At 45.9% G+C, this 11625-nt stretch overlaps 1 protein-coding gene across 3 annotated transcripts in view; it reads right to left on the minus strand.

Moving 5' to 3' along the window:
- Hmox2 (heme oxygenase 2) overlaps positions 1-4149 on the minus strand; it is a 34129-nt gene extending 29980 nt beyond the window's left edge. The window contains exon 1 of one of the 3 annotated variants that reach the window (NM_001277073.1): positions 4015-4121. The gene's annotated coding sequence lies outside the window, so the exon portion shown is untranslated. Of the gene's footprint in view, positions 1-3804 lie in introns of all 3 variants that reach the window. The other 2 variants (XM_006245827.5, XM_063269916.1) reach the window with 2 other exon arrangements.
- Positions 4150-11625: the final 7476 nt, after the last annotated feature.

Below are 11625 nucleotides of genomic sequence, written 5' to 3' on the forward strand. Positions count from 1 at the left end.
GCTAATCATACGACAACTGCCCCGTCCTCTTCTGCTGCTACGTTGGCCATGTAGCCCACTAACTTACAAGTTCATCCCCTTCTTTGCTCAGCCTGGGCTTTATTTCACAGAACTAATCAAAATCAAATCCTAGCTGGGCATTATTATTACACACTTTCTAATCCCAGTAATTGAGGGGCAGAGGCAGGCAGTTCTCGGACTTTGAGCCTGGCTTACAGGGAGTTCCAGGACAGCCAGGGCAACATAGAGAACCTCCCCCCGACTCCAACCCCACCCACCAAAAAGAAGTTAAATCCTAAAAACCACAGATTCCCAGTCTCAATCTCAGATTTACCAAAACGGATGGTTTTAGTAAGCGCCATCTTAAATCAATGAGCAGCATTTAAAGGCTCTGAGGGCTGGGAAACTCAGCAAGTATTAATAACCCCTTTTGTGGATATAAAAACTAAAGCTTGGGCTAGGTATGGTAGTGCAAACATTTACTCCCTGCACTGAAGAAGCAGAGGATGATCTCTGTGCATGCAGGTTAACAGAGAAACACAGTGAGACCCTGTGTCAAACAAGGAAGGAAAAAAAAAACACATTTATTCCAACATTTAGGAGGCAGAGGAAGAACGACCCCTTCAATCTCATACATAGCGTTCCAGGCCAGCCAGGTGAGACCGGCTTTAACAAGAAGCGCAGCTGGAGAGATGGCTCCCATTAGAAACACTTTCTGCTTTTGAAGAAGACCCAGGTTCAGGTTCAGTAAGCCACCTGGTGGCTTACACCATTCATAATTCTAGATCCAAGGGGCCTTCAGGTACATGGCACATGTGTGGTGCACAACTTAACATGCAGGCGAAACACTCATAAGTAAAAATAATCTAAGAAAATTTAAGAATAAAAAAGCAGCACAGTTCTAAACTGTGTATAATGGCAAACACTTGCCATGCCGGCACTCAAAGAACTAGAGCAGAGATCTCCACTTCAAGCCCACCCTAGGTTACAAAGTGAAAGCCTTGTCTCAAAAGAAAGCAAAACAGGACCAGCGAGAGTACAGTAGATAAAGGCATTTCGCGACAACCTGGGCTTGATCCCTGGAACCCAAATGGTTGTAAAGAGAGAACCAAGTCCTGCATGGTGTCCTCTGACCTCTACAACCCCAATCTCAGTTTTTAAAATTTAAACAAACAAAACAACCAACTAAAAGAGTCTCTTTCTTGGGCAGCAAGATGGATCCTCTGTTAATGGTGCAGTTTAACCGTAGAGCTTGACCCCTAGAATCTCTGTGGAAGGAGAACGTCTATAAGCTGTGCTCTCACCTCCCCAACAAGCACACATAAAACATCATGCACACACACAATTTTGTTGTTACTGTTTCAAGACAAGGTTTCTCTGTGCAGTCCTGGATGTCTTGGAACTCTTTCTGTAGTCCAGGCTAGCCTTGAACTCAGAGATCTGCCTGCCTCTGCCCCTAAGCGATGGAATGAAAGGCATGCGCCACCACTGTCTGGCTGCTCCTGGATTTTCAAGTAGATTTATCTTGCACCCCAACTGCAGCTCAGATACTACAAAAAGTCTGAAAACCAATGCCTGGCTACAAATTTTGCCATGCAAGAGAATCTCTATTGCTAAGATTTGATAATTGGGGGTTGGAGAAATGGCTTAGCAGTTAAGAGCACTGCTCATAACTGTCTATAACTCCAGTTCCAGGGGATCAGGCACTCTCACACAGACACAAACGCAGGAAAAACACCAATGCCCATAAGCAGCTAAGGATGTCCTCGAACAACTCCAAATGCTGGGATTAAAACAGAAGATCATCATCTCTCATACCAGAGAAATTCCCACTGGTTGTTCCCCAAGCCTCAAAAAAAGAAATACATTTAACTTTTTACTTAACTATGGCCAGTAAGATTCAAAGAAGCATATCTGGGGTTTTAGTTTGTTTCGTTTCTCCAAGGAGTGACAACCGAAACTACGAATTTTGCTCTGAATTATGCAATTCCAGTTTCTAAAAGATCTGCCTTCTGGGAAGGTGATGCTCCAGTTTTTGGTGCAATACTGATGCAAAGTCCTTTAGGATCAGCTACTAAGGGAAAATTTTTAAAAATCAAGGTAGGCCCAACTATGAGAGTCTGCAAGTTTGAAAACTTCTAAGTTAAAGACAATTAACATTTGACCTCTGCAGCTCAGTGGCTTTATCAATTGCAGAGCACTCGTATTCGCTATATCTCAACATCTCAACTGACTGCCCTAAGCAAAGAAAAAAAGAAATTCAAGGCAAACCAGAGGACCCTCAGGATTTCCTCTTCAGATCCCCAGTGGGATCAGGTCACTCAGTGAGCATGCAACTTTCCAAGGCTCACGGACCTGCAACTCTAGTCAGTGTTTTGGCCCGGGCACTTTATCAGAAAATGTTTACAATTTTATCAAGTGAATTTATAAATATCCTACTGAACTGGGAACTCCTAGCAAACATATCATGTCTTGTGATGTTTCTGGGGAAAAAAAAAAACCTGAATAAATACTTTTTACTCTTCAAAGAAACTAAAAACATTGATAAACGCTGTAAACAAAACATACAGTTACCTCCCGGCATGATGTACACACCTTAATCCCAGCACTGAAGAGGCAGAGGCGATAGGGTCTCTGTGAGTTGAGGCTTATCTATAGAGCCAATTCGAGGACAGAACTAAATAATTTGAGAGATCCTGACTCAAAGGGGTAAAAAAAAAAGATTTAGGCTGAGTTCATAATCCTAGCAGTTAGAAGACTGAGGCAGGAGGATCTCAAATTCAGTCAGTGTAGACTACATAGCAAGATTTCCTTCTCAAAACAGAAAACACAGGGTAGTGTTGAGGGTTCACTAGTAAAATACATGCTCATCATGTTCAAACTCCACCACCACCAAAAAAAAAATCTTTATTAATAATAATGTCACATATTATATGATGTTTATAATAACTACTATAAACATTAGCACCATACCAGGAGCAGGAAAGCACAAAATCTCCTATACGGCTGGACTGTTTAAGGCTAGTATGACCACTTGAACAACATAACCATTTCTTATCTCTAATCCACTTCTGAAAAATCACAGGATGCCCAAGCAGAACTGCGATCGTCTGTGCCGTTATCTTGCCCGTGGGATATTAGTGGATTTACTTCACGAGTCTCTCAATAATCTCATTTTATAGGTGGTGAAACACTCAAGGACTTAGAAAGGATTGAAGAGCAAACGCTCTCCCTCAATGGGACATTTCATGGTGTTTATGTCTCTCGGCAACACTCCCTCTGGTTGAGTTTGTGGCGCCAGCACTAGAACACAGTAAGGATGAACAGCCACAGGCCACAACAACTGGTCCTTCAGAACCGATTTAAATGGCATGGCTCAGACAGCCCTTGTGCAAACAGTGTACAAGGCGGTCCCGGCAGTTTTTACAGGGCAATTAAGTCACCTGGAGACCTGTGCTTTGGAGGTGATAGGTGACCTCCTGGTCCAGACCAACCGGCTACATCTACGGCTGAGTCTTGCACTCCGCACCACAGGTCACTCACTCATCAAGTCCCTAAAGGGATTCTAAGGGTTCTTGGCACCGAGGGGAGCCACTGAAGGCCGGACCAAGAAGGCCACCACGCCCCAGGCTCCTCTGGGACTTCAGGTAGGCTGGACTGCTGCACTAACTTCGACCCCGGAGTCACCTCCTCAAGAGTATTCGTGACGCTGGGAGGAGCTGTGCCCTACGGGAACACCAGAGGACTCAAGGGGATGGGGCTCAAAGGTCTTCTAGAGCGCGATGTCCGCAGTTTCGGGCTCACCTGACGCTCAAGGCCCGCTCGGTGCCCCCTCTCCGACCCCTAGTCTCCTGCTCGCTCGCCCGCTTCAGCCCGCTTCCGGCCAGCCCCCGCCCGATGTCCCCTCAGGCTGAGGGCGAGTCACCGAGAGAAAGCCGAGCAGAACTTTCGAAGAAGGCCTCCGCCAGGTTAGGACCTGGGAGGGGAGGACTGGGGACCGAGCGGGCCACTCACCCTCAGCCGCTCTGTAGGTCAGTCAGTCTCCGCGTCAGCGACTCCCTCCGCACCGTCGCAGCCGAGCCGGCGAGCGCGAGGACCGCAGGGCGGCAAGACGGCAGGACGGCAGGACGTGCGCACGCAGCGAGGGGCGGAGCCATAGGCCACGCCTCCAGACGCGCGGCAGCTAGCAGGAGGCTCCTGGCCAAGCTGACACTGCCTTCCAAGACTGCTTCGGGAGTGGTAACATTAACCCGAGAGGAAGGAAGCGTGTCAGTAAAAGCCAACTGTTTGTTGATCGAGAATCGGGGCTCGGGGCAGGAGAGATGGTTCAGCAGTTAAGAGCACTGACTGCTGGGCTGGAGAGATGGCTCAGTGGTTAAGAGCACTGACTGCTCTTCCAGAGGTTCTGAGTTCAATTCCCAGCAACCACATGGGATACAATGTCCTCTTCTTGTGTGTCTGATAGCTACGGTGTACTCAGATAAAAATAAATAAATCTTTAAAAAGAGAGAGAGAGAATCGGGGCTCAAGCCTGGAATCCTAGCACTCGGGGGAGGAGTGGGGGGACAGGGATGGGACTGAGGCAGGAGAATTCAAGAGCAACAGTGTGAGCATTTATCAAAAAGACAAAAACACAACAGGATTGGGGATGTAACTCATTGGAATACAATTATTAGATCCTTAACACTGCAAAAAGAAAAAAAGAAAAAAGAATGAACGCTTTGCAGTGACATCATTTTCTTGCTTATCCTCTTATATCTGTGCATGTATGTAGGAGCCAAGTTAACCACTTGGCACTTAACACACAAGCCCCTTGACAACTTGGCACATAACACGCGAGCCAGCCCTAGGAAGTTCCAGTACAAACGATCATCTTCACTCAGGTCTCTGTCCACCTCTGCTAACAGTCCCCTGTCTGTCTTCTGTGTGGACCTTGTTTGTGGGGACTAGAGATGTAGCTCGGAGTAAGTAATGCTAAGGATGAGGGGCCAATTCCATTCCCAGCACCTACGTTGGTTGTCTAGCAACTGCCTGTAACTCCAACCTCAGGGGATCTGACGCCCTCTTCTGGCCTCTGCTAGCACAGGCACATACCAACACTCAAGTGCGGCTAATTCAAAAATAAAACAGCTTTCTTCTTTCTTTTTCTTTTCTTCCTCCCTCCCTCCCTCCCTCGCTTCCCCCTCCCCTCCCTTCTTCCTTTAAGAACTCACTTAAGTAGCCTAGGCTGGCCTCTAGCGCAAGGTCCTCCTACATCACAATACCCTATCATCAAGCCCAACTAACAATTCCACTTCTGGGTAGCTATTCCTATATATTTGTATATTCTATATACTTTTATAGTGAAAATTTTACTTTCTTTAAAAACACAGAAAAGTTATGTGAATAGGGTTTTTTGTTTGTTTGTTTGTTTGTTTTTTATATATGAATGCTCTGCTGGACTTACACCCACATGCCAGAGGAGGGCATCAGATCCCCTTATAGATGGTTGTCACCCACCAACCGTATGGGTGCTGGGAATTGAACTCAGGACCTGTGGAAGAGCAGCCAGTGCTCTTAACCCCTGAGCCATCTCTCCAGCCTGTAAATAAGCTTTTGTTTTAATCTCAGAAGTGGGACGTGGGCTGCTTCAGACTGTCCACAGCAGTTAATTGTGATTTGTCTCCTGCCCTGGCAGGGGTGTGATTTTGCCAGCTAAAGAGAGCTTACATATGGAATCCTGGGGACTCTTGAGAGGGAATAAAAATGCCAGACCCCAAGGCTGCAGTGCCTGCTGCTCACCCTCCTGCTACACATGCCCCTCCCCACTCCTTCCCCATCCCTGCCTCTGCTGCTACCGCTGCTGCTACTGTTGCTGTTTGGTGAATTGCTGGTTCCTAGTTGGAGATATCCTGACAACGAAGGTCAAACTTGTCCCATGAATCTGAAGCCCCTGATCAGCAGGAAGCAGTATAAAGATATCAACGCCCCCTTTCCCTCTAGCCTTTCTCTCCTACCTTGTGTTGGGCGGTGGAAGGGATAAGGGCGGAGTCCGGTGGTAGAGGGAAAATAACCCAATGAAGTAGCCAAAAGTTTGGTTACATACTTTCAAGACCCAAAGCGAGGCATAAATAGGAAGATCGCTACATAGCATTAAACGATACTCCTGGGGGGAGGGCGGCAATGGGGGAAGGATGGGGAGGGGAACACCCATAAGGAAGGGGAGGGGGAGGGGGATGTTTGCCCGGAAACCGGGAAAGGGAATAACACTCGAAATGTATATAAGAAATACTCAAGTTAATAAAAAAAAAACAAAAAAACGATACTCCTGTTAGATAAAAATTATAGGGTAACATTATGTCAGCATGAGTTCTTTTACTAGGTCTCATGAGATCAGGCTAAAAATCACTCAGGCTTCACATTCCGGAGTTGAAACTAAATTGTTTATCTCAACTTCCAAAAAAATATAACTTAGAATAACCAAAGACAAACACACTGGTTTCAATGAACAAGATACAAAAGTTTCCTTTGCCTTAATCCTTACCCAAATGGAACCTGGGGCAGCCTGATGTTAAATAATCCGTTATTTTATTTTTCTAGTGTGTCTGTCTCTCCCCTCCTCAAGGAAAGTTGCTTTGAAATGAATCCATAATAAATCATATACTTTGAACAACAATGCCAACCAATCAGAGCTTCCAGGGACTAAGCCACTACCCAAAGACTATACATGGACTGACCTTGGGCTCCAACTGCATAGGTAACAATGAATAGTCTAGTAAGAGGGGTTGGGGATTTAGCTCAGTGGTAGAGCGCTTGCCTAGCAAGCGCAAGGCCCTGGGTTCGGTCCCCAGCTCCGAAAAAAAGAAAAAAAAATAGCCTAGCACCAGTGGAAGGGGAAGCCCTTGGTCCTGCCAAGACTGAACCACCAGTGGACGTGATTATTGGGGGGAGAGTGGTAATGGGGGGAGGATGGGGAGGGGAACACCCATATCGAAGGGGAGGGGAAGGGTTAGGGGGATGTTGGCCTGGAAACCAGGAAAGGGGATAACAATTGAAATGTAAATAAGAAATACCCAAGTTAATAAAGATGGAGGAAAAAAATAAACCATATATTTTCTTATACTTTCTTCTATTTTTTTTTTCAGACACAGCCTCTCTACATAGCCCAGGCAGTGCTAAAACTCAAGGCTGGCCTCAAACTCATAGGGATCTGGCTTCTTAGCTCAGCTGGTACAGTGCTTGCTGTACAAGTGTGAGGGCCCGAATTCAATCCTTAGCATAATGTAGAAATGTGGGTGTGCAGGGGCTGGAGAAATGGATCAGCAGTTAGCAGCACTTGCTGCTTTTGCAGAGGACGTGGGTTCAATTCCCAGCACCAACATGGTAGTCTATAAACTTCTGTAATTCTAGTTCCAGAGGATCTAATGTCCTCTTTTGATCTCTGTGGGCATCACACAGGCCTGTGGTACACACACACACACATACATTCAGGCAAAATACCCACATACACAAAATAAAAATAAATGTTTTTAAGTAAACATTTTTAAAGACTTAATTATTTTATGTATGTGAGTACACTGTAGCCGTCTTCAGATACACCAGAAGAGGGCATCAGATCCCATTACAGATGGTTGTGAGGCACCATGTGTTGGCTAGGAATTGAACTCAGGGCCTCTGGAAGAGCAGTCAGTGCCCTTAACCATTGAATTGAGCCATTTCTCAAGCCCCAAAAAATATTTTTTAAAGCTGGACCTGGCATACTTGTATCATAGTGTTAGCAAGGACAGGTGACTCTCTAGGACTTCCTGGCCAATCATGTTAGCCTAATTTTCAAGAACCAGGCTAATGAGTAAGCCTGTGCCACTGTGCCCCCGCCAAGTGGATTGCTTCTGCTTCTTAAGATGAGAGCATGTGACACCCATATGTACACACACACACACACACACACACACACACACACACACACACGAAAACAAATGACTTCTAAAAAGTAAGATGGAGTCCGGCCATGATGGTCCAAGCCTTACATCCCAGCACTCAGGAAGCAGAGCAGGCAATGTCTGAGTCCTAGGACAGCCAGAGAAAGTTTGTTTCAAATAAACAAAAAGAAAAAAAAAGTAAGATGGGGCTGGAGAGGTGGCTCAGCCCTGGAGATCTGGCACTGCTCTTGCAGAGGATTGGAGTGGATTCTCAGGACCTACCTCATGACATTCACAACCACGTGTAACTCCAGTTGTAGGGGGATTTAAGTCCTCTGGTCTTTGAGGGCATCTGCTTCATGTGCACATACCTCAACACACATGTGGACATGATCAAAAATAGCAAAAATACATCTTATAAACAAAATTGTATAAACTCTTAGACAAGGGAGATGAGCAGAAGGATGGGCAGCCAAGCACTGCAGGAAAGAGGATTGCAGAGTGTTGAGGACTGCGGAATGCAGGTAGTACACACATGGGTTCTTACTGTACAGTTCCTTAAGCCTTTCTGTATGTTTATAGATTTTCATAGTAATGGTGTGGGAGACATGTAACTCAATTATTCAGTGATTGCCAAGCAGAATAAAACTTTGGAGAAAACTACTTACTTTTTTAACTATTAAAGTTTTGGTTTGGCTTCGTGCTGGGATGGAATTCTAGATTTTGAACGAGCTCTCTCAGTGAGTTATGCCGGAGAAGTTTCTATGCACTGTATATTCTTAGTCTGACTCCTGTACTCAGAGATCCAGTTGCAGTCTAGACTTTGGTAGGACTCAGTATTTTGTGAAATGTTATCCTCCATCACCTCCTGATTGGTTAAATAAAGAGCCGAACAGCCTATGGCCGGGCAGGAGAGGAGAAGGGGGAACCTCTGAGCCCAGAGAGAGGGAGAAGAGTCTCAGGAGAGAATGAGGGAGTTGAATCAGGACAGGAGTGAGCCAGAGCGGCCTGAGATGGCAGGAAAGGACCACATGGCTGGGAAGTAAGCCAGCACACTTGGTTAGAATAGCTTAGAATCTGCCCAGCTTAGCGCCTCACCTTTACCATAAATATGAAGGTCTCTGGGTTTTTACTCACAGCAAGGAGAGCATAGAAAAGCCCCTTACTTTTGCAGAGTTATGTCTCCCCAGCCCCACAATGTTCTCTTTCTATCTCTCTATTATTCAGGTATATAATGCACCTACAAGCTAGGAAGATTTCCATTCTAGCAGTGTTAACCAAATTTTCAGAATCCTTTCCTACTCAGTGTTATTCACAAAGAACCAAGACGTTCTAGAAGAAATCTAGATAACCTAATTGATAACCAAAGAATGAAGGCAGTTTCTCCCTGAGCAGGACCAGGGTGTTGGATTTTATTGATGCTAAGTTAGTGGTGAATGCAAGCTCTCCTCAGAGCCTTCTTTTCTGTCATTATTATTATTATTATTATTATTATTATTATTATTATTATTAGTAGTAGTAGTAGTAGTAGTAGTAGTAGTATTACAGAGATAGGACTCACTACTAGGGATTCAATCCAGGATCTCCAGCATGTTAAGACAAGAACTCTACCACTGTGCTATATTATCAGAGCTTTTGATGGTGAAAGTTTCCAAAAACCAGGGCACCACCTCTTTTCTTCTCTAATTTATTTATTGCTGGATCTGCCCCTATGGATTTATTTTGTTTTGTTTTTCCGGACAAGATCTCAATATGTAGCCCTGGCTGTCCTGAAGCTCTGTAGACCAGGCTGGCCTCTAACTCCGACATCCACCTGCGTCTGCCAAGTGCTGGAATCAAAGGCCAGGTCAGTAGGGCTTTTGAACAAGGTAGAGCCAGTCTGGTGTCCCCTGTAAGCCATTTTCTCAACTAGTGTTCAAGGGGAGAGGACCCAGCCCATGGTGGGTGGTGCTGTCCCTGGGCTGGTGGTCCTGGGTTCTATAAGAGAGCAAGCTGAGCAAGCCAGGGCAAGGAAGTCAGTGAGTAACATCCCTCCATGGCCTCTGCATCAGCTCCTGCTTCCTGACCTGCTTGAGTTCCAGTCCTGACTTCCTTTGGTGATGAACAGCAATGTGGAGGTGTAAGCTGGATAAACCCTTTCCTCCCCAGCTTGCTTCTTGGTCATGATGTTTGTGCAGGAATAGAAACCCTGACTGAGACAGAGTTCAGGGTGGTCCAGTGTGATGCCCCATTTGGCAGCTGCCTTAGACTCTTTCTTGCTGCCTACCAGACTTTTGGAATACCCTACAGACACCTTAAGAAAGCAAATTGATGATCACAGATGGTCATCTGGGCTCTTGAAGGCACAGCACCATCCAAGGCTGGCTCAGTTTGTATTGGACCTTTTGATTTCACAAGTCTCAGTGAACTCGAGATGACCTTACAATGATGTCCACCTAGGCTAAAAGCGGAGCACTTTTCCTTGTGGCCTAGCGGAAAGATGAAGATTGGTGCCAAGAGACAAGGTTGATTATAGTATGGGTTCAGAGTCTCAGACCCTGAGATCCTGAAGACTTGGCAGTTCTTTGACGAGGGCCTTGCAGTCTTTCTTCTCTGGTTCCTTCAGTCTCCGCTCTTAGCTTTTTCTTGTTTGTCTGGGTCCACTGTCCTTCCTACGCGTCCTCCAGTGTTCAATTTCTTCCTTCCTTCCTTCCTTTCTTTTTTTGCAGGCCCCGCCCCCATCGTTCAATTTCTTTTTCTAACGTCAAATAGTTGGCTGCCTTGACCCATTTACCAGTGGTGCTAACAACCACTCAGCTGCCTCGAGTTACCTACTGTGGGTCTCTCTTCTCAGGGATCATTGGCCACCAGCCCATGAAGGCAGAGGAGTAAGAGCAGAAAGCAGGGTTCAGACGGCTGTGAGTATGACGGGAGGACTTTCGGAAACAGCTCTATTTTATTGTTACAGGAGTAGGGTATATAAAGGCTCTTAGGAGTATTGGTGGAAAGGGCTGATTGGTCCTAAACATAGTACCTAATAATCATATGGGCGGGAATGCTTGATTGGTCGTAACACAGGACCTAATTATCATTTAGGTAGGAAGCCAGAGCAGAACTTGTGTGCCGAGACATCCAGAGAGTGCAGAGAGTTCTACATCCCAGATAAAGTCAGGCATCTGTGCCCAGAGACACTCTCCGAGTAAGGTTAGGCAGAAAAAGGGAAGCCCCTCTGAGAAAGGAAGTCCTCCATTTTACACGGAACTCAGACAGCTAACCAGACATGGCGGACTGTGACCTTAAGAGCAGGGTTCTCCAACAACCCACCACCTTCACTGCTCTCTCCGCTGTTTCCTCCATCTTAACTCGGACAACTCTATTGAAAAATGGGAAGAACAGAAACAACACAAAACCAAAAACCATCCAGTAAGGCAGCTCCCGGGTAGAACTATGGCAGCTATACCAGCCGAGGCTTGTAGTGACAAGTCTCATGGCAAACCCACGAGCTGACCTTACATAGCCTGACAAGGGTATTGGGACCTGAAACCAGACATAACCATTTGCTTTGGAGAAACCTCAGCTATTTGCTTGTCCAATCACAGTCTTGCCTCTTAAGCACCAATGAGAAATACTGAGACTTGTGCTTGGACCAATCAGAACCTCGCTTCTTAGCACCTCATGCTCATAATTTTGTTAGCTCGCAAGGAGCACTGTTCCCCCTCTTGCCTACATGGAAACAGTTGCAAGATTA

Source organism: Rattus norvegicus, chromosome 10 (genome assembly GCF_036323735.1).
Source record: "Rattus norvegicus strain BN/NHsdMcwi chromosome 10, GRCr8, whole genome shotgun sequence".
NCBI classification, from domain to species: Eukaryota; Metazoa; Chordata; class Mammalia; order Rodentia; family Muridae; genus Rattus; species Rattus norvegicus.